This window comes from Erinaceus europaeus, chromosome 15 (genome assembly GCF_950295315.1).
Source record: "Erinaceus europaeus chromosome 15, mEriEur2.1, whole genome shotgun sequence".
NCBI lineage: Eukaryota > Metazoa > Chordata > Mammalia > Eulipotyphla > Erinaceidae > Erinaceus > Erinaceus europaeus.
This window is the reverse complement of record NC_080176.1, coordinates 13,703,230-13,726,686: the sequence shown is the minus strand read 5'-3', so window position 1 is coordinate 13,726,686 and position 23,457 is coordinate 13,703,230. Positions and strand designations below refer to the sequence as shown.

The 23,457-nt window shown below is 48.6% G+C and overlaps 1 long non-coding RNA gene across 1 annotated transcript; it reads right to left on the bottom strand.

Moving 5' to 3' along the window:
* Positions 1-7,724: 7,724 nt before the first annotated feature.
* LOC132532977 (uncharacterized) lies at positions 7,725-23,099 on the bottom strand. Its single transcript, XR_009544874.1, has 3 exons — positions 22,961-23,099; positions 9,161-9,247; positions 7,725-8,035 (listed from the first exon to the last, which is right to left on the bottom strand). It is a non-coding gene; the product is annotated as an uncharacterized LOC132532977 (long non-coding RNA).
* Positions 23,100-23,457: the final 358 nt, after the last annotated feature.

Genomic DNA, 23,457 nt, shown 5'->3' with positions numbered 1-23,457 from the left:
TCTCTTGCTGGCAGAGTCCTCTTATCCGTTTGTTCTTCCAAGTGAATCCTAACTCAGATGTCAGATCCTCCTGGGGGATGGAAGGGTTGAATTATTGGGTGGTTGAAGGAGAGGTGGGATCGTACCCACTGTACGGCTTCAAGTCCAGCTCTGCTGCTCACAGACAGGACACTGGACAAGTGTACGGGTGTTTCTGGGCCAGCTCCTCCTCTACATGAGAACACTTCACACGCTGGATGAGGACGGAGCACTGAAAGAGAAGCTATGCAGTACGATAGCCAAAGGGTGAACGCAGCCTAACTGCCTATCAACAGATGACTGGATTCAGAAGCTGTGGGGTATATATTCTGTGGATTACTACTACTCTGCAACAAAAGTGATGTGGTGTCCTTTGGGAGAAAATGGACAGAACTGGAGGTAATTATGCCTAGTGAAATAAGAGATAAAAAGGAGGAGGAGGAGAAAGAAAAGAGGAGGAGGAAGAGGAAGAAGAAATAAACTGTTTCTAAGACCTGTGAGAACTAGAGTGGTTATCTTTGGGAGGTGGGAGGGTAGGGACACAGAACTCTGGTGGTGGGTGTGTTGTGGAACTGTACACTGTGATCTAATAATCTTGTAGCCTTCTGTCACAAATAAAAAATGAGTATCAAGGTGCTATGGGGTCAGGAGACAGTTCATCCCATAGAGCACACACCTTGCCATGCCTGATGCCCTGGTTCAAGCCCAGCACCACATGGGAGCACCAGGCATGGAGGATATGCTCTCTTCTCTGAGGGGAAAAAGTGTCTCTGCAGCCCCCCCGCCCCCCGCTCTTGGTTCTTCCCATGTTATGTCTGTCAAGTGCTACTTTCTCTGCTGGTCTCAGACCCAAAGGCTGGCTTGCTCACTGCCCTCCTGCTACCTCACTGTCTAGCACACAGTAGATGAATGAGAAACATATGTTGGATACACAAGTGTTAAGCTAGGTCACTGGCACAATACCCCTCCCAACTTGGGGTCAAGAGACCTGAGATTTAGAAGAAGTCACAACTGTCCTGGGCTCAACTGCAGTTTCCAGAGTACAGTGTCTTGGATCCGATATATCTGGGTTCAAATCCCATAGTTTCCTGAGTGGCGAATTCTGTGAGCTTAAGCAAGTCACGTCACTCCCCTGAGCTGCTAGGTCTTTCTGCTGCAAAAGGCAGAGAACAGCATCTAGCTTGATAGCTGCTGGGGGTGGGGGGTTGGGGGGGACTGGCTTCCAGCAGAAAGCACGCAGCATGTTCTGCTGCAAGTCTTGCCATTTCAGCCTAATTCCCCACCACCAATACCATCACCTAATGATTTCACTGGATTTCTTTCTTTTTGAATGTCTTCAACCCAGACATGGAAAGATACATACCCCAGGCTCAGAGCCACTGGGTGTCTGAGGCATGGTGCATCCTGGCCCAGGAGACTGTCAGGCACTCACAGCAGCTGCTCCCACTCTGGGTTCTATCCCTTCCCTCTCCCTGTGCTGGCGAGGTTCTCATTCTCAGACTCCATGGCCCCCTGGTGATGTCTTGGGATGGCTTTGTCTCTGGGGTGGATTCTCTGGAAGTTATAGTCGTTTCTCTCTCTCAGAAAGTTCTATCCATGCTCACCTAAGGTCCAGGATATGATAGTAAACCGGCTTCTCTGTCTCCCCTCACCAGTGGCTGGTGGCAGCCTGGAGCAGCACCTGGAGGGAGCGGGTACAGCACAGGCCCCAGTGGGAAGAGCACACTGGCTGCCTGGGCTTGTCTGCCTGGGTGTGTGCACAGGCAGAGCCAGATCTGCATATTCTTCCATTAAAAACAATTTTTCCCCACAGAGGTCTAGAAAATTCTACCCCCTCTCCTGCTTTCCCAGTCACACAGATAGCAAGTCAAAACAGTAGTCAGGGTGGTCTGACGGCAGCATGGGCTGGCTCATTATGGCTGGTTAGAGAGCAGGCAGGTGGCAGCTCGGCGTCCTGAGCCACCTGCTTTAGGTCAAAGGAACAGAAGTCCATCTTTGGTCATCAAAGTGTAAAGTCACAGTCACATTAGTGACCCAGAGCCCTCTGACACAATTTATGTCTCTTTACCTTCCCTTGCTGTCTGACTCCCATGCACTATGGGCGGTTCTGAAACAGTAATTATTCATTCTAATTTCTGTCTATTTGAAAAAGATGTTCGCTTCCAGGATGGTTCACAGGAGGAGCCTCCTCTCTGTAAAAGGCAAACCAGGGCCATGAGTGACTGATAAATCAAGACGCTGCTCTTGCTCCAAGCAGCCCTTTCCACAATCAAGAAATGTAGGCCACCAAATCACAAATCTGAAGCAGAATACAAGCAGTGACAATGGCTACATTTGTCAATAGGTCCTGTGTGCCAGCCCACGTGCTACGGTAGCCACTCCCTTCTTTCTACTTCCTGATACTCTTCACCACCAACGGCCTCACACACTGTGTGTCCCTTTGGGCCGTATTTTACCCGACATCGTGTTTTTCCTGAACGCTTGGTATACTGCAGAGGGGTGTTCAGGGACTTAGTGAGATTGGAATGCAAGAGTGGACTTCTCACCTAAGACTTGCCCATCTAAGGCTGGGAGGTAGCTGACCCACCTGGGAGTACTACAGACTGACCAAGAAAGCTCCATGGATGATGGAATGGTGCCATCATCCATCTCTGTCACCAAATGCAAGGGGGTGTGGTGGCAGCCTGAGACATCAAGTCGAAACAGCAGTCAGGATAGTCTGCCGGCAGCGTGGGCTGGCTCATTGTGGCTGGTCAGAGAGCAGGCAGGCAGCAGACTTGGAGTCCTGCATTACCTGCTTGCAGTCAAGGGAACAGAAGTCCATCTTGTAGACCTTGAAAAATTCATGTTAAGTGAAATAAGTCAGAAACAGGATGAATATGGGATGATATCACTCTCAGACAGAAGTTGAAAAACAAGATCAGAAGAGAAAACACAAGTAGAACCTGAACTGAATTGGTGTATTGCACCAAAGTAAAAGACTCTGGGGGGGGGGGGCGGAGAATACAGGTCCAGGAAGGATGACAGAGGACCTAATGGAGGTTGTATTGTTATATGGAAAATTAGGAAATGTTATGCATGTACAAACTATTGTATTTACTGTGGAATGTAAAACATTAATTCCCCAATAAAGAAATTTTAAAAAACTGTAATTATTGTAAACCATTAATCCCCCCAATAAAATAAAACGATGCCACAATGTTGTCTTTTGCTGCTCACTTAACAAATTTATTATGCATCTACTATGTGCCAAGAACTGGGCTCTGAGGAAAGAGCAGTGACCAAAATACTACTCCTTCCCTTAAGGTTCTCGAATTTAGAGGTAGAGAAGAGATCAACAGTCTAGTGTAATTTAATGTATAAGCAGGTAGAGGCAGAAATAAGAGACTTTGAGATTACCTATGGAACCAAAAATGACTTCAGGAGAAAGTGTGTGACTGAAACTTAAAGATGGGTACAAAGATATGTTAGGAAAGGAAAGGAAAAATAAAAAAAGAATAAGTCCATCTTGGGTCATCAAAGCATAAAGTCACAGCCAGATTAGTGACCCAGGGCCCTCGGATACAGGGAGCAGTGGAGGTGTGCAGGCACTGAGCCTCAGTGAAAACCCTTGTGGCAAAATAATAGTAACAACAACAACAGGAGGAGGAGGAAGAGGGAGAAAAGTGGAAATGAAAGCAGAAGCAGGAGAAACACAGTGAAGCCTGCACTGTTCGTCTTTCTCCCAGCCCTCCCCAGGTGACATGGACTGAAGATGATCAGACTCTCAGGGACCATGGGGCACAGGCTCCAGTAAGGGCACCTATAAGGGCCCCGAGGTCCCGCTGTGTCCACCTGCCCAGCAGGGACTCACAGCTGACAAGACAGGAGGTTACCAGGCAGTCAGCCAAGACTTTTGGCCCAGCTCACCCGAGGTGTGTGCCCTATGCCCTGAGTCCATCTGTGGTTACTCCCCTTGTTCCGCAAGGCGTGACTGAGGCAGGTGTGCCCACTGCCAGCAAGACGCCAACATTTGCGGCATGTTCGCAACTCAAATGGACTGGGCATCCCACAGTTTAGCCTGGGAAGCCTGGCTACTCTACTTGCAGGAATTCCAGGCGAGGAGGGCACCTTGTGAGCAAAGGTTATATACTCTATGACGTGTGTTCAGTCCAGTGTACCACTGCCTGGTATCCCGAAATCTTGTTTTTATATGCGGCAGCTTGTACCCAACCTAAACCACCATCCAAGCTAAACCTTTGCCATCCCTCTTCATTTGTTTCTTTCCAGTAACTTCCCTTTACTAGGCTGGTGACTGGAAAACATGTTGTCTGGAAGTGGCAACAGACTGTATCCACAACCTGGAATAACTGCTTGAAAGGAGCTTCCTTTTCCTTTTTTCTCACTGCCTTTGCAAACTTGCTGCTCGAATGATATGTTAGGGGATATGCTTAAGTAGTTGAACTGCTTATTAAGCAGCTCATTCGGAAGGCCTGGGAACCTATGGCTTGCATTACTGGCCCAGGTTGCATCCTGCCACACGGACCGGGCAGTGGCCTGTGTGACTAGTGAAAGGGGGCAGACTCGTGGGGAAGTTCATCGGGCAGGGAGCAGGGCAGGCATGCCCGAGACTCCTAGCTCCATCCCAAGCACCACATGTGTCAGGTGGTTCTCTGGCTTCTTCCTCTCTGCCTCGATTTCATGTCACGTGTTTTTTTAAACATAGATAAATGCTGCCGATTCATTGTTGGGGGCAGGGTGGGGCGACACAGCTCTTATCTCGTCTGATGCTCACTTGTCTGGAAGGGAAAGGCACATGCTCAGAGGGGAAGAGAGACCACGGCAGGGAAAGTTATACAGATGGTTATTTGGAGGCTCTGAGTGATCGTTCATTGAGGAAGCTTTGATCTTGATCTGCTTTTCGCTTATCTGTATTTCTCAAGCTTCCCTACAATAAATATGGTTTTAAACTGTTTCAAAGAAACTAATGTGATGCTGCCAGGGCTGTGTGTGAAGTGTGAAGAGACAGCCACTCTTTTCACACCCTTTTCACAGCCACCCGCAGCCCCCAGGGACAAGCCAGAGATGCAGTAAAAGGCTGCAGAGTGGTTCCTGGGAATAGCCCATCTGCTCCTGGCTCAGACCCCATACATTCATCCCACATTGAGAAAACTCTCCCATGTCCTGAGGATGTGCTACAGTCCAGCTGTGGTCCTGTTTGTCCTTGGTCTGTCCTGGGCCTGTCCCTTGGTGCTCCTTCGGCCCTGGGGAGGTGGGTGGTGGGTGGGCTGTGGTTTGGGGACAGTTCCTCACTCCTGCTGTGTAGATTACCTGCAGTGCTGCTTTCCTGCTTGTTTGGTTTTTAATCTCCTGGGATTTGACATCCTGACCTGTCCTATCCTGTCTCATCCTCAGTGGCTTCCCTGCCCATCACTGCAGACTGGTCCAGGGATCCAGGGTGGCTCCACTTTCTGGGCTGAACCTTGCGGTATCTTAGGATCCACCAGGAAGAACTTGTTAAAAATAGAACAGATCCTGCTCCCAGAGCATCCGAGGGATTTGATTGGCAGTAGCCATCATTTTAAACCTTTCCTAGAGTGATTCTAAGGTGTGGTCAGTGTTGAGAGGCACCTGCAGCTCTTGACGGAGTCATCCCTCCAAAATGTATAGCCACCCCTAGGTCTGTCATCTGCTGTCTCTCAGAAGAGTCAGGATGTGACTCTTCTGTGATTCTTCCAGAATGCTCACCAAGCCCTGTCAGGTGAGGTCAAGCTGCCTTCCTCTCTTCTGCTGCTGGCTTCTCCTTTCCTAACCCATTCAACCCCTTCCTTCGGCCACCGCTTATCAGAAGGTGGGGGGCAGAGATGGGGTGGGGGGCCATCCAGCCCTAAATCATTGGGTCTGGCCCCACCAAGGTGACCACAAACAGCACTCAGAGGTCAGTGAATCTAGGAACTTTTTTCATGGAAAAATTAAGTTCTGATTTTTTTTAAAAAAATACTTATTTACTTATTTATTCCCTTTTGTTGCCCTTGTTGTTTTATTGTTGTAGTTATTATTCTTGTTGTTGGATAGGACAGAAAGAAATGGGGAGAGGAGGGAAAGATAGAGAGGGGAAAGACAGACACCTGCAGACTTGCTTCACCGCTTGTGAAGCGACTCCTCTGTAGGTGGGGAGCCAGGGGCTCGAACTGGGATCCTTACGCCAGTCCTTGCGCTTGGCACCACGTGCGCTTAACCCGCTGTGCTACTGTCTGACTCCCCAAGTTCTGATTTTTAAGCCTATAATTATGTATGGCCAACAAATGACATTCTAAGTATCCAATGGTACTTGGCAAAAAAGGGATTCCCCACTCCTGGCTTAAGGGAGTCTTCTACACTCTCTTTCCCCAGCCATGCCATTCTCTCACAGAAAAGCCTTCAACAGCTCCTGACTACCTAACTTAAAACACTGTCACCAAGAATACGCCTGTGAAATTCAGACCAGGGCTCACCTATTTTTTAATTTCTTACTATCTGCAAAGGCCTGTGTGAAGTACCATCTCATTATTCACAATATGTTCTTAGGGAAAAGTACAAGCAAACAAAGAAAAAAGAGTATTGTTCAGGCCTCCTCTGCATTCTCCATGATCCTTACATTCAAAAGGCTTTGAAATCCAGAAAATGATCATATGTTTGGTGCTAAAACTAATTTGATGGAAAAACCAGACCCAAATGAGCATGGAATCATCTGTCTTTATTTACTCTACCTAGTGTGGCTATTCAAAGGTACATCACTGCAGATATATCAGTATGTTGGATTATGGGGGGATTATTAAGGGTGCCATGTTACATGCAGTGCATATACCAAATGCCTTTCAGAACCTGTGAAAATCTGAATTCAAAAACACAGAATTACTGGACAGGGGATTACACCCCTGTATGATGCACACCTACAGATCTGGAGTCTTGACATGTTTACTTTTCTATCACATAAATGTAGATGGTGGCATCGATAGAGATGTAGTGATACATGAGGAGCAGGTACAGATACAGATACACATTACAGAGGTGGGCATCATATAGCTCCAGACACAGGCGGCAACGGACACAGCTATGCATCTAGGTGTGCGGATAGCTAGAGGTGAGCAGCAGGGGAGTTGCAGACACAGGTGTAGTGGGGCTGGGTGGGGCGTGGCTGGGTGAGCACAGGTTACGGGTGTAGCACACCTAGCATCTCAATCTATGATCTGTATTGAATGCAGATACGGGTGTAGATGTAGGCGTGGCCACAGACGCAGCTAGAGGTGAGAAGCAGGTGCCAGCAAGGATACAGATCACGGATGATGGCATCAGTATAGACACAGGAACAGATACTGACGTGGCACCAGTGACCGGCATGGCTGTGGATGAGGTTCAAGTCCTTACTGAGAGAACATCATAGTGACTAAAGAGTCATCATTAAAGTATGCCAGTCTCTTGCCCTTATTCAGCTTTTGCAGTCCTTGCTTTGATGAGGTTAGCTTTGGAGTGAGTGAGGGAACTGTAATAGGAAGTAGCTGAGGAGGGTATCTAAGTCTATGTGGACACTATTACATTATGAACCTCAAGAACTGTACTCCTACAGGTCCTGGAAAAGGCTGACAGAGGACCTAGTGGGAGTTGCATTGTTATGTGGAAAACTGAGAAATGTTATGCATGTACAAACTATTGTATTTACTGTTAACTGTAAAACATTAATCCCCCAATAAACAAATTTTTTAAAAAACTGTATTCCTCCTGCTACCCACATCTCATGAACCCTCCCTGAGCCTGGGAGATGGCTCATTCCTCCTGGACTCAAAATACAGCAACATCCTGACAGACCAATGGTGAGCTGGAAAGACACTAAGTAAAAAAATGCAGTAAGGCACCAACATACCAAAGGTCACCGCTTTCCACAGTCTGCCATCAAAGTGTTCACAATGCTCCTGCTAGCCAGCTGTTGGCCAAATCACCCAACACAGAATCTATCTTACAGCAAAGTGTAGCATCCTCAGGCAATGCACTGCATGTTCTTCTGAAAGTGAGAAGCAGAATTCCCTCGTGCAAAAGCCAAAGTGTGGTTTCTACGGAATGCACATTGCCTTTTTTGGTGTCTGTAAGTGGGGCTGTCACAGCTCAGGGACTCAGTGTCTGTCTTAATGTGCCCATGACAGAGCCCAGGAACATGTTTCAGAAGCACTCCTGACCCTCCTGGAGCCAGGGGCTAGCACCAGCTCTGTCTGTGAACACATGAGCTAGAATTCCAGAAAGAGGCAGGGAAACCAGGAACCCCAGCAGGATGAAGAGACAGGACCAGGACAACAGTGACAGCTGCCAAGAGTAAAAGTTCCCCCAAGGGAGGATTCCCCAGAAGTCCTGCTCAAACTCACAAGGACATGCAAAGGGTCTCTGTCCCAACATTTTATCCTTGTTGCCTGGTGTCCACAGAGTCAGCCAGGGTCAGTCACTGCCACAACTGACTGTAGCTGGCAGCCTCCTCAGTGGGACATTGTGCATGGCCTGGGGACATGACCCAGGCAAACACTGTGACTGGGTCAGCTGCACCAAGCAAGGGCCTGGCTGGGCCTCTCAGGGAGCTCATTAGTTGGACAGGAATTAGATGGTCAGATGACCAAGGATGAGCACAGCTCCCGCTGGTCTAGGCCAGAATTCAGAGAGTGGCGGAGCACTGCCCTGGGAAGAGGTCACCTGAAGAGAGGCAGCCCAGTCTGGAAGCTCACCGAGAGGAGGACTAATGGCTCTATTAGCAGGGCACCCCGGGAGACCAACTTGAGGTGGGCCACCAAGAGAAGACGGCACTGTCACAAATCGGGGCTCTGTGGTGAAGAGGCCTTGCTCTCACTTTCAAGGGGAGGGCCCATGGATGCGTGTCACTGGGCAGCCTGGTAAGTGCCCAGGGATCTTGTGGGAGTAGTGAGGAGAAGGTGGGGCAAATAGATGTCCCACAGCCATCCCCAGTTTCACCAGAGAAACCATGTGGTTTCAAATAGTAATAGGAGTTCTGCTGCTAAACACACACACACACACACACACACACACACACACACACACACACACACACACACGAGAAACCCCTCCAGTACATCTTTCAGTTTCAGCTGGCAGCCAGGTCACACAGCGATGAGAAATGAGCACTTACTACGGAGCAGGTACTGTGTGAGGCACGGAGAGAAGGTGTGAACCAACACTCATGGTCCTCAGCCTCTTAGAGTTGGCTCATGGCCTCCTAGGGAAGAAAGTCATTAGGAAGAATGAATCCATATGTAAATACAGGAATATGAACTGTGATCCTGGGACTGGGCAGTGACGCACCAGTAGTACTAGCGCCTGAGCAAGGACCCAGGTCTGAACCTACCTCCACCTGCAGGGGGTGATCTTCACAAAAGGGGAAGCAGTGCTGCAGGTCCCCCCCCCTCTTTCTCTCTCTCTCTCCTTCTCTACCCCCACATTCCCTCATTTTTTCACTACCTATATAAAATAAATATCAATGAATAATTTTTTAATTGTGACACTTTTTGGTTCCTGTTCACTAATCATTTTGCCCTGTTTTATATCTTACCACCTTTTAGGCACCAAGATGTAGATGCTACTATGATTTCATCCTCAACTGTCTGGGCAGACGACCTCACCAATGTGTCCTAGAGCCTCACCTCTCCAGAGTCCTACTCTACTAGGAAAAGATAGAAACAGGCTGGGGGTGCGCACTGACTTGACAACGCCCATGTCCAGTGGAGAAGCAATTACAGAAGCCAGACCTTCCACTTTCTACACCCCAAAAAGAAATTTGGTCCATACTCCCAGAGGAATAGATGTTAGAGGAAGATGACCAGAGGGCTCTGAACTCCAGTTCCACCAGGATCCAGAGAAAGAAGAGAAAAAAATAAAAAGAGAGAGAAAGACACTTGGATCTAGGTATGACTTAGAAAGGAAGAGAAGAAAAACAAAACAAAATAAAAAAAAAAAAGAATGAGAAGGTAGGACACAGAAAAAATGGGCAAATATATATAAATATAGATAGAGAGCTACAGAAGTAACAGTCAACCCTTATCTGTGATCCTGGGAGAATTGCAGTTTCCAAAGGAGGGAATGGGGGGACACAGAGCTCTGGTGGTGGGAAAGGTGTGGAATTATACCCTGTACCTTATAATTTTGTAAATCAGCGTTGAGTCACTTAATTTTTTAAGTTGTGACACTACATGCCTGTGCTAATGGAAGTCTACTATGAAAGGAGCAGTGTGAAGCAGAACAGACATCAGGGAAGGGGCTGGTGGCCAAAGACAGTTTCCTAGAAGGTGTGGCATTTAACTTGTAACCAGGAAGAAAACGAATTTGTCAGAAGGTATGGACGTTTCCAAAGCATCACAACTTTCTCTGCACAGCCCAGCTATATGCAGAAGGAGTTAAGCAGCCCTTCAAAAAAAAGTGTCACATGATTTTTATTTCTGCCAGTTTTTCTACTAGTCAGGCTGACTTGGCATATACCTCTAATGGGGAGGAGGATTCAGGGACAAGAACCCTGAGTATGACATTTACAGATTGGTTTCCAGAGACTGAAGTCATTCATTCATTCATTCATCCATTCATTCATTCATTCATTCATTCATTCACTCAACAATGTCTGCTGTGTGTTTAGGATGGAGTCAGGTGAGTGTCACAGTACAGAGAAGAGGGGGAGGGGGAGAGGCAGAGGGAGATGGACACACCCAGGAGGTGTTGCTGAGGGCAAGATGATGGCTGGCACATGACAGGTGTTGAGAGTGTGGGTGGCGGGGACAGCTACCAGGTCTGGAGCCCAGTTCAGCACCTGTTGGGTGAGTCTCTGCTGCTGTGCACCTTCTGCTTTGCTGCTAAGTGACTCATAAGGTTGTCAGGAGGTGTGAATATAAGCCTTTGCATAGTCAAACACATAGTAAGGACTATGGAACTGTTTGATATATAGTTTGTAGGAAGACAAAAATAAACGCTTTTTATTTAAAGTTTACCTGTAGAAAGAACTAAGAACTGTGTATAAATAACCCCATATTCACTGAAGTTGAGAAAAGTTGGAATTTTTTAAAGCTTTATTTTTTAAATTTACTCTGATTTTCATTTTAGAGAGAGAGAGAGACCGAGACCCCATAGCACTGTTCAGCTATGGGTTAAGGTGGTGCTGGGTATTGAACCTAGGACCTCAGAGCTTCGTGGATGAGAGTCTTTTACATAACCAATATGCTATTTCTCCAGCCCCAAAAGTCAGAATTTTATCAAAGTTATTCTTTTCTTTATCTATTTTATTTGATAAGACAGAAAGAAATTGAGAGGGAAGAGGGGATAGGGAGAAAAAGATAAGACACCTACTGACTTGCTTCACCACTCATGAAGCTCCCCCCCTTCAGGTGGGGGGCAGGGGATCAAACCTGAGTCCTTGCTCATGGTCATGTGTGCGCTCGACTGGATGCACCGCTGCCTGGTCCCCTGCTGGATTTGTTTTTGCCCAAGATCCATCACTCTCCTGAGTTCAACATGTGTATATCTTTCCATGCTTTTATGATTCATCACGTATGAATGATGTTTATAATATTCAGAATTGTCGAAAATAAGAGTGCATCATACACATGATTTAGGATCTTGCTTCCCTTCCCTAACATTGTATTTTAATAATCACACAAGGTGACATACATAGAGCTAATTCATTTGGACAGCTGTCTACTATTCTATTGTGTGAGTGTATAATTACTTCCTTATCCATTTAACCAGTGGACATTTTGGTGATTCCCAGTCTTTCATTATTGCAAACACAGTTGCAGCTAGTGCCTTTGAGCCTGTTCCTCGTGAATGTGTGCAAAAGGTTATAAGCTCACACCTGGTCATATCCCTGGAAGTGCCATGGCCAAGTCGGAGGGTCTGTTTCACCTTGAACTTGACCCCATGCTGACAGACTGCTCTCTGCAGTGGCTGCACCAATTTCCACTCCCAACAGCAGTGTACAGCAAGGGGCAAACTTGGGTCCTTACAACTTGGAACAACTCTCACAAAACCCTTCCAAGGACGCAGTCTGTCACAATGACTTGTAGTCTGTGTCACTATGTTTCCATATTAAAGATGCAAGACTGGTGGGGACAGCGTTTCAGTGATAGAAGACCACAGAGGTGCAGGGGAGCTCAGAGGCTTGCACACATGTGCCAGGGTCTTCAGGTGGGGGTCAGAGAACCCTGCATCCCTATCAGTTACACTGGCATCTAGGCTACTGGCATCTCAGAAGCATTCCTTAGAGTACCAGGGTCCTATGATGCTGTTAGGATTAAGATCACAGAAATGAAGTGGGATGGAGACCATGGAGGAATTCTAGACCTCCCATATTCACCGAAGTCTCAGTCTGAGAAATCCTGGGATAGCCTTTTTCATACTAAGAAGAGTTTTCTTTGTGTAAAAAGAGGAAGGATCCATGCTTTAAAGTAGAAAGGGAGAGCTAAACCTATTCAAGAAATTGAATCAATATTAAATGACCTCCCTGAACAGAAAACATCAAGCCCAGATGAATTCACTGACAATGTCCACCAAACATCTAAGTAAGAAGTTTGCTGATTCTCTGCAGTTTCACTTCTTTCAAGGGATCAAAATAGAGGGAATATGGCCTGAGTCTATAACTTGCATTACTCAAATAGTTAAAAAATCAGATAAAGACATTATAAGAAGAGAATTCCACAGACCAACATCTCTCATAACATAGGCCAATATCTCTTATACAAAAATCAACAAAATGCTAACAAAATATTAGAAACATAAATACAAAATGTAGGAAAGTATTTATATACCACAACCATGGAATCTATCACAGGTATATGAAGGTACTTCAGATTTTGAAAGTCAGTTCTTTAGATCCACAGGCTAAAAGAATAAAATCGGGGCCAGACAGCAGTGCAACAGGTTAAGTGCACGTGTCGCGAAGTGCAAGGACTGCTGTAAGGATCCTGGTTGGAGCCCTGACTCCTTACCTGCGGGGGGTTGCTTAACAGGCAGTGAAGCAGGTCTTCAGGTGTCTATCTTTCTCTTCCCCACCCTATCCTCCCCTCCTCTATTTCTCTCTGTCCTATCCAACAACAAAACCAGCAATGGCAACAATAATAATAACAAGGAGAATAACAAGGGCAACAAAATGGGAGAAATGGCCTCCAGAAGCAGTGGATTCGTAGTGCACGCACTGAGCCCCAGGGATAATCCTGAAGGCACAATTAATTAATTAATTAACTAATTAATTAAAATCTCTGTGCTGAATGAAGTCCTGGCTTCCCCAGACTCAGAATGTGATTCACCTGGAGACCAGGTCTTTAGAGAGGTAGTTAAGGTGAACTGTGGTCCCTAGGAAGCCCTGCAAAGCTCCCAGCACCCCACGGCAGGCAGCATGAACAGCCCTCCAGCACTCTGGCTTGGTTTGACTATCACAGAACCACGTTTGTCTTCCTATGCCAGCTGCCTCCCCAGGCAGGTTCCCTTCACCAGGACAAAGTGTCAGCCACAGTTTCTGGCTTCAGATGCCCATGCTGGACTTTCTAGACTCAGGGCAAGCACCCTGAGATGCCCTCTGGCTGGGTCAGCTTGGCTGAGCGGCTCCGCTCCTCTCGATAATGAGGACAGAGGATGCCGAGTGGGCTAGCCTGGCTCATGTACTCCAACTCTGGAGGCCTTCCAGAACTGCGTGAGGCCCCAGGAGACATCAGAGGCTACTGCCAAGAAGAGAGGGAGGGAGGAGAGAGGGGGGGAGACAATGGGTGCTGGGGAGAGCTCCAGTGACAGATTCAGTCATGAATAACAGAGATCCAAAGTAGAATGTTCTAAACAAGGAGACAAACAACCCCTCCCACACACATGAACAGTCTAGAAGGAAGTCCATGGCAGGATTTATGACCACACTATATGCCCAGAACTCCACTTCTGTTTCTTTTTATTATTATTCATTTATTTATTCCCTTTTGCTGCCTTTGTTGTTTTTATTGTTGTAATTACTATTGTTGTTGTTATTGATGTTGTTATTGGATAGGACAGAGAAAAATGGAAAGAAGAGGGGAAGACAGAGAGGGGGAGAGAAAGATAGACACCTGCAGACCTGCCTCACCGCTCGTGAAGTGACTCCCCTGCGGGTGGGGAGCCGAGGGGATCGAACCGGAATCCTTGCGTTTTGCGCCACCTGCGCTTAACCCGCTGAGCTACTGCCTGACTCCCTACCTCTGTTTCTTTTCTGTACATATTCTTCCTTCCATGTTCTCTGGATGCCCCAGCCAGCAGGAAGGTGAAAGCAAAGCACATGCTCATGCCTTTCAGAGAAACTTCCAGAAGTTGCACAAACCACTTTCCACCTGTATCTCCCTGTCCAAAATGCAGACAAGTGGCTGCACATGGCTGCAGAGAAGGATGAAAAAGAGTCTCTATTCTAGACAGCCCTGTGCTCATAAGAATCATCTTGTATTAGAAGAGAAGGTGGGACATGGGGGGGACATACACTGGCAGTGCTTTGCTAGGCACCCTCGGGTATCCATGGCAACCCCTCCTGCCCAGCTAGGTCAGAGTTCATGCACATTCCTGGCAGGACAGCAGCAAGAGGGAACCACACTTGGTTCTGGGGCCTCCAGGGTCCACTGGGCTATAACACAGGCAGCAGCTTGGACAGCTGGGACACTGCAGACTTTCTTCAAAGCCTTGCATCCCCTCTCCTCCTCCCTTGCTCTGAAATCACAGAATTTACAACGTGCAATGCCTATGTCCTTGGGTACCATTATGGGCTGAATGCTGTTCCTCTGTGTTGAAGTCCTGGCTTCCCAGGCTCAGAATGTGATTCACCTGGGGAAGATCCCTAACTCTTGTCTGGAAGACCTGGGTTCAAGTCTTGGATGCGTCACTCATTAGCCACATAGCATCGAAGAAGTGAGCCCCGTTTTCTCACCTGGAAAATGGGGACTATGAGAGTCTGGAGCATTGTAGGACTAAGTGGCTCTGGGTCAGGTGCGATGAGCGTTAGCTGCTGCCACCGTGGGGCTTCTCTGGGCCACTAAAGTCACTCATTGCAGCGGCTGTGTGCATGATCGCCCCGTAAGCAGAGTTTATTAAATGAGCCTCTGTTCCAGGGCTAAGCTGCATGCTTTCAGAGAATCGATATGTTGAGCCACCCAGGAGGCTGGGGATAAATAGAGAGTCAGGGATTGTCCCAGATGAAAGAGGTTTCCATGCAGACTGCTTATTGCCATTATTATTGTTATTGTGATTATTATTTTCACCAGAGCTATCACTGGGACTGAGTGCCTGCACAATGACTCTACTATTCCAGACAGGCATTTTTAATAGAGAGGCAGAGGGAGAGGTGAAGGGAAGAGAGGAGATAGAGAGGAAGACAGAGGAAGACAGAAAGAGAAGAGAGATACCAGCAGCACAGCTCTACTGCTTGTGAAGTTTACTCATATAGGTGGAGACCAGGGGCTTGAACCTGGGTCCTCAAGCATGGTGACATGTGCACTCTACCAGGTGAGCTGTCACCCAGCTCCTGGGCTCATCTTTTCTTTCCCTTCCCTCTGCTCTCTTCTTCCCCCTTCTTCTCCTTTAAGAAAGAGTGTTTCCATTGCGAGAGAGAAGTCAGAGCACCACACAGTGCTGGGGACTGGCCAGAAGCCTCAGGCATGCAGGTCCTGCGCGCTGCTACAGGCCTCTCGCTGTCCCGGCGGTTATCATACTGACAACAGCTGCCAGGTATCACATGACTCCTCTGAAGCGAGGGCTCTGCTGCTTCACCCTCACCACAGACCCTCGAGGTAGCTTTCGTCACACCCTCTTTCCCACATGGGGTCACTGGCTCAGGGCAAAGGGATGTTCCCCATGTCACCCAGCAGTGGTGCAGTTCACACACAGACCCCTCCTGGGTTCCTTATGTAGCCGTCTGGGGAAGCTTCAGTGGGGCATGCTGTGTTGTCTCTCCTCCTGTCTGCCTGTCTCTCTCTGCACCTCACTCTTTATCCAGAAAAAGAGAAGAGTGTCCCACCGGGAGCAGAGGAATCGGGCAGGTGCACAGCCCCAGACATAACCCTGTGTGCAAAAAGAAGTAGGGGGAGGAGAGGGGACTAAGAGGAGAGGGACAGCCTGGGGAGGTGGCCCAGCACTATAGCATTTGTCCTGTCTGTGGAAGGATCTGGACTCGATCCCCAGCACCACAGAAAGTGGGAACGTGGTGCTCTGGTCTCTCTAATAGAAAAAGTGAAGCAAGGGAGTCAGAAGCCTTGGACGCTTCAGCCTTGGTTTGCGTCCCAGCACCATGTGGGAGTGGTATGGCACGTGGACATTTGGAGAAGCTCCAGTGCTGTGCAGTCTCTCCCTCTCTGTCTCGGTCTAAAGTAAGGATAGTGGACAGGGGACCCACAGAGCACACGTATCACCTTGTGTGAGAACCTGGGTGTGAGCCCCTGGCCACCACATGGGAGCATCTTCACAGAGGAAGCTACACAAGTGATGAAACAGTGCTGTGGCATCTCTCCTCTCTGTGTGTTTCTCAACCTCTATCTAATAAAAAAAATTCACTGAAAGCAGTGAAATTGTGTAGGCATGGAGCCCCAGTGATAGCCCTGGTGGCTAAAAGTGGGGGGCGGGGGCAGATGTTTGTGAAAAAGTCAGCCTTGAGTGGTAAAATCACACATGTGCAAGGATCCATGTCTCTCTCTCTCTCTCTCTCTCTCTCTCTCTCTCACACACACACACACACACACACACACACACACAGATGACAGAAAGTTAAAGTAACGAAGACAGTATATTGGACCAGGGAGATGGCATAATGGTTTTGCAAAGAGATTCTCATGCCTGAGGCTCTAATGTCACAAGTTCAGTCCCCAGCACCACCATGAGCCAGATGAGCAGTGCTCTGGAAAAAATAAAAATTACTGTGGGGCTGGGGAGACAGCATAATGGTCCTACAAGAGACTTTAATGCCTGGGGTTCTGAATTCCCAAGTTCAACCCCCAGTTCTACCATGACCCAGAGCTCTAAGTTGGGGGGAGGAGGGAGTTGACTGCATTTATGTGAAATGCCCAGAATATGCTCATCTGTAGAGACAGAAAGTATGCTAGTTTTGTTCAGGGGTAGGGTGTTGAGAAAAAAACAAGAAGTAGCTAATTGTTTTTAATTGTTTGGGGGTGGGGTGAAGAAAGTGCTTGAAAATCCATTGTGGTGGTGGCTGCATAACTGTGAATACACACTAAACTGAACTGTACACTCAAAGTAGATGGATTGCATGGTAGGCAAACAGTATCTCAACAAAGCTCTCTGGGAGCTCTGGGCTCAGAGGGTGCAGCCCGTGGCACAGGTGGGTGCTGGGTCTCCATTCTATGAGTGAGCATGGGTAGGGAAAGTAGCCCTGAAGAACCTGAGACTCTGAGTCCAGTGGCCACATGTCTTCCATGGGAGACCAGCTTAGCAGCACCACACTGCCCCTACCCACAACCCCCAGGGGGTTTTCCTCCCCCTGGAAATGGCCCCCGGGAGCTGCAGAGGTGGCTCAGTGGCAAGGCACAGGACCCTGGGTTCAATCCCTGGTTGGGCACACACTGACCTCTCCCTCTCCCTCTCCTTTCCTCTTTGATTAAATTCAAAAGAAATGAAATGAGCTAGAGAAGTGACACTGCATAGCTATGTCACAGGAAAGACTCTGAGTTTGAAAAATAAACTCCCTTCTTTTCTGCTGGGCCCTTTCCCCCATTCCCCCAGCCTGCCCTCTGCCCAATGAATGTCTTCACACTGACAGAGAGCAGAATTAACTCATCAGGGCCCAGGTTTGCAGGTGACTGAGCGCTGCTGAGAATCGCAGTTCATTTTTAGAAATCAAACTCCAATTAGCAATCTCAGCTGCTTGTTTCATTTCCTGGATGTTCATTTTGTAGCTGAGCTTCTGTCACTGCTGCCATTCCACCACCCTTTCAAACCTGGAGACCCCAGGGACACACGTGAGCACTTTCTTGGTTCTCAGCCGACTGAGGAGGCCCTGTATTTTGGAAATGTGACATCTGGGTGTGAAGGATGCATGACTGGCTGACACGCTGATGGCCTCTTGGGGCCCGAGCATCAGACTACCCCTTCACATACTTGTGGACAGTGGGATGTTGGTCCCCTTCTCTACAGATGAGGAAACTGAGGCTCCAAGAGGTTAGAGACTTTCATCCTAGAGATCTCTACCTTTTGAGTTGTCCAAACTGTTGCCCAAACCAGAAGCCTAACTGGCATTCTCAAGTTTTAACCAGTGGCTGTCTTCTCTCTTTTGTTCCCCATAGCAGGTCTCGGAAACACAGAATCTTCCCATCAGGACAGATCTTGTCTGTTGGCTCCAGAGGATGATGGAGCTGAGGTTCAGGGTAGGGAGGGATGTCCTCCCTGAGTCACACACAGTAAGAGGCAGACTTAGACCTAGAACCCCTGGATTCTTGGCTCTAGACCCCACACTCATGAGCAAGACTGAACCCAGAGAGGGAGGCTGAGTGCTCAGTCCTCACGGAGAGCTGAATTCAAGGGCCAAAAGTCATTGCCTTCATTCCTGCAGCCAGAGCTCAGGCGATGGAGGAGGGGTGGCTTCTCCTTGGTGGAAAACTCCTTTCAAGAAGAAGATGAATAGAGAACATAGGGACCGACTTGCACACTGGTCATCCCTGATAGAAGAAGAAAGAGAGGGAGGGAAGGAGCCTGAGCGACCCGTAGGGCCATTTGTGTCCATCTCCACTGAGCAGACATGAGGAGGGCCGTTAGGGGCAGGGATGCTAAGGGCTTTCCCCAATTCTACAGGTGCCCAGCTGTGTAACCAGTAAGTGGGACTGGGCTGGAACTAGATTCTGACCTCAAGCCTGAGGTTCACAAACAACATGCCCCATGTTCTTGGGCATCAAAGCTGTTGCCCCAAGTTGGATGGTCACTCATGGGATACTGCCCAAGGATAGGACTGGCCTTCCTTGCCCAATGGGGGCTCCACACAAAGTGAGAAAGACATCCCCCCATCCCCAAAGCTCCTCAAGGAACCACTCGACCTGGAAATGGCCACAGATCATGAGAAATAGAAAAAGCACAGATAACACCATTCTAGAGGGACTGGGGAGATAATATAGTGGTTATGCAAAAGACTTTCATGACTGAGGCTCCAAGGTCCCAGGTCAATCCCCAGCACCACCATAAGCCAGAGGTGAGCAGTGTTCTGATCTTTCTCTCTGTATCTCTGTATTTCTGTATCTCTCTCATTAAAATAAATAAAATATTTAAAATAAAACACCATTGTAGAAAATTCCATTCACTAACAAGATGATAAGTTCTACTTTGCATCTTCCAAGTACGAAGCACCAAGCACTATGCCTTCCATAAAGAACCTCAGGCTAGCACATGGGAGTACCTGCAGGGAGGAAGCTTCCAGAGTGGTGTCTCTGTCTCACAGGAAAGGGAAGGAGGAAAGAATTGCCAGGAACATTGGAGTCATACAGCACAGGGCCCCAGCAATAACCTTCGTGACAAAGAGAGAAAAATTGTGTTTGGCTCCTACCTCACACACAGAATGACCATGGTGTTAGCTGAGCAACTACCATGTATGCACGTAGCTCCTCAGATGAACCATCTCTCACAGTTCTCACACCAGCAGCCTGGGAGATCTGTAGCTGTCAAAGCTGGATCTGGGGGCAAGAAGCTGTGATCCTGGCACCTCTTAGGTGGAGCCCAGAGATGCCACAAGAACTTCTATGAGGCACAGGGCAGCCTCCAGAGCTCGAGACACAGGGCCAAGGCGGTGTCCCCCAACACAGCAGCTCTGACCATCTCCAGCCTACCAGTAAGAAGGCAAACCAACAGGAACGAAGGAAACACCCTCAGCCCAGGCCAGCAGGGTCTGACCTGAATCTGAGGGGGTCGCAGGAGCAAGCATGGCTCTTGCACTGTCTTCACTAGTGGCTCTGGTGTGTGTGTGGGTCTATGGACAGCACTCGTCAACGTGGACAAGAGGGTGGCAGCCCAGATCCGAGCTCTCAGAAGCTACCTTCACCCCAGGAGAAGGCAAGGAGCCCCGATGCACGGGATTGCGGCTGTCCTCCACCCCAGCTGCAGCAGACACAGGTATGCTCAGCTGTAGATTTGGACAACAAGAAATCTGCTTCAGAAGAGAGCATATTAGAAGGAGAAGGACGGTCCAGAGCTTCACATTCACATGCACTTGGGGTCAGAAAGTAACTGCTGACGGTGGTGGCGCTGAAAGAGAGGAAGCAGCATGGGTCAAGCATCCTGACTTCTCATTCAGGGAAAACGTCCATCACCACCACCGCCAGCTCTCATTGCAGAGCCCAGAGCTGAGAAAGCTGAGCTGCCAGAGGGCCTTAGGAAACACGGTGATTTTCTTTCAAGACACGTTTGTCCGTCAGAGAGCAAGCAACTCCATCAGACATTTCCCCCAGAAACACATAGATTTCCTCACTTTTCCTTATCAAAGGAGAGCTAGAGGGAAAAACGCATCCTGGACAAAGTGGTTCAAAAGAGAGCCGTGCGTCCAGATCCCATTATCTCACGTTATTTCCAGTTCGATTTGCGTGACTCTGTCATATTTTCTACTTGTCAGTATTTGAGAGGTTCACTTTGAGTGAGGGGTGTGAGGGAGCGGTGGGGGGGAGGGTGGGCTGGCGCTCCTGAGCACCCTGGGGGAGGAAGGGATGGGGAAGACACACACACACTCAGGGTGAGAGGTGGATAAAGGAAGGAGAGGGAAGCAACTGCTTCATCTCAATTACGTGACTGATTTCTACATCTGTATTAGAGGCGTGTTGGCAGTACAGGGAGATGCATGTGGGAGCCGGGGGGGGGGGGCTCTTCCAAAGGAAAATCAATGCTGGGATTAGAAATGGGCTTGTGGGTGGTATCGGCTGAGCTGCTTTCATCTCCTGCCTTAGGAACTTGCTCTGAGAGGCGTCTGCCTGGGCAGACTACCTTGCCTTTTCCCAGCATTCTTGGGTGTGATGGTTTTGCTGCAGGAGAGGGAGGGGCTGGGTGTGGTGCACCCAGCAGAGCACATATGTTACCATGCACAAGGCCCTGGGTTCAAGTCCCAAACTGCCACCTGCAAAGAGGAAACTTCATGAGCAGTGGAGCAGTGCTGCAGGTGTCTCTGTTTTTGTTTTTCTCTCTCCCTCTGTACGTCTCATACTCCGTCAAAGAGAGAGAGAGAGAGAGATGCAAAGCTGAAGCTGACTACAGGGAAGGTCAGCTATAATTTTTGACTTTTTTTTTTAATGCAGCCTTGAGTAATAAAGCCAGACCTTCATAGAGACAATTGGGCTGGCTCTCCAGCTCAGTCTTTCATTCCTCTTTCTTTTTCCTTTTCTTCTGCTTTTGTTTCTTTTAGAGAGAGAGAGAGAGAGAGAGAGAGGTAGCATAACATTGCTCTACTATCCACAGAGCTCACTTGTCTCTGTCCATGGTACCCTCATATGGTGCTGGGTCTCAAACCCAAGGCTGAGTGTAGAAGAGAGTAGTTCTTCAACATGCAGGGGGCATGGGGTCAGAAGAAGGAGAAGGATGTTGAGGATGTTGACTACAGGCAGGTGGCCATCACTGGCGTCCCTGCAGCCCTCCAAGCCCAGCTCTGTCCCTGTGGGCCAGCCAAGGCTTTTACCTGGGGGCCTTGACTCAGCATCACTCTCCTCGCCAGCCAACACAGTTCCCTTTTCCTTTCATCTGTCAATCACTCGCCCCCCCCCCCCCCCGCCCCACACACACACACACATCCCTTGCTGGTGCTAATCCCCCAACCCACTGCTGACACCCTGTCAATTAATTCTCACAGGCGGGTGTCTGTGCAGAAGAGCACACGCCCTTGTCATCAAACAGCAGGATGCTGAGACCTCCATCCACCGATGCGCCAGACAAGAGGGGGCAGGAGGGAATTCGAAGTCTCCTTGCATAAAGCTCTGTGGGATGTGTCTCCCCCCTCAAGAATATTTTAGCATTAATTAATATAAACAATGATATATGCCGAGAGACAATTGAAATCTGTGCTCGGTTAAAAATGGCCTTGGCGTGTAAAAATAGCACCCAAATTACAGCATAAAAAGATGCAGGGGATAAATACTGTAAACCTGTACACGGTGAAAAAAGCAACGCAGACGGGGAGTGATGGCCCCCACAAGCACTTGGGGGAGAAGGGAGAGGGAAAGAGGGGAAGGGGGCAGGGAGAGAGGAGGCTAAGTAGAGAAGAGGGGAGATGGAGAGGGGGAGCAGGAGAATGGGGAAGAGGAAGAGTGAGGGAAAGGCGGGGGAGTGCTGGGTGCCATCCTGCTGGGTCTGCACGCCTCCCAGTGGTCCTCTCACTGCCCGGTCAGCCCAGAAACACCTGCATCGTTCCCTCGCAGCCAACATGAGTTGTCAGGGCAGCTTGCCTCCCAGCTGAGGAATCTGAGCTCCTGCAGTCAAGGTCACACATTTGGAGAGATAGTAGAAAGAGGCTGGTAACCTCCTGACCCAGCCAACACCTCCCACCTGTCTACACCATCCACCTCTCTCACAGGGGCCTCTGGGGTGGGGCGAGCACAGAGATGGCAGCACACGTCTGGCAACCATCTCTGAGATGTACATAGACCATGTGCAAAGGCTCGAGTCTAAGCCCTGTTCCCTGTCCATAGGGGGCATGCTGCAGGGGTCTCTTTCCTCCTCTCAATTTCTCTCTGTCCGGTCAAATTTAAAAAAAAGGGGGTGCTACCAGAAGTCGTACAAGTACTTTAAAACAAGCCCCAGTGATAGCCCTTATGACCAAAATAAATAAATAGGTAATGAGTCCACAGCTGATGAACCGAGGAGAACAGTGTCTGGCATGGTGACGATGCGGACATGTGGGCCTTAAGCTACTCTCCTTAATCTCATCAGACAACAGAAAGCACATGCTCTCCCTGGAGCTCTGACTTTGACCAACAGGACAGCTCACCTGCGGGCTGACTGGGAGTTCTCGTGTGATTTCTCTACTCCCAGGTCAGCTTGTTCCATACTTCTATTTCAGACAGAGAAGGAGTGGCATCACGGCACCAGAGCTTCCGCCTGGCGCTGTGCAACTCCCATGTGGTGCTGGGGGTGAGCGTCAGACCACACACCTGGCAAGGCACACGGCCTGATCTGTGAGCTCTGATCTGTGAGCTCTCTTCTGAACTGTGGTCCAATGTTCACTTTATACTTCTTTCTCTCTCTCTCTCTTTTTTTTTTTGTTTTGTTTCAAAACACATACCTTTAGCCCTTTCTGATCTCTATCTTCCAAACCACCTTATTTCTGAAACTGAAATTCTACTGAAACACAACCACCATTGCTGCCTGGTGAGCACAAAGCTTTGGGTTAGGGGAACTGGTCTCTCTGCAAGGATTTCATCAGCTCATTTGGAGACAGGCACAAAGACACAACGAGCCCCAACCTGAACTGCCAAGATATTTGCC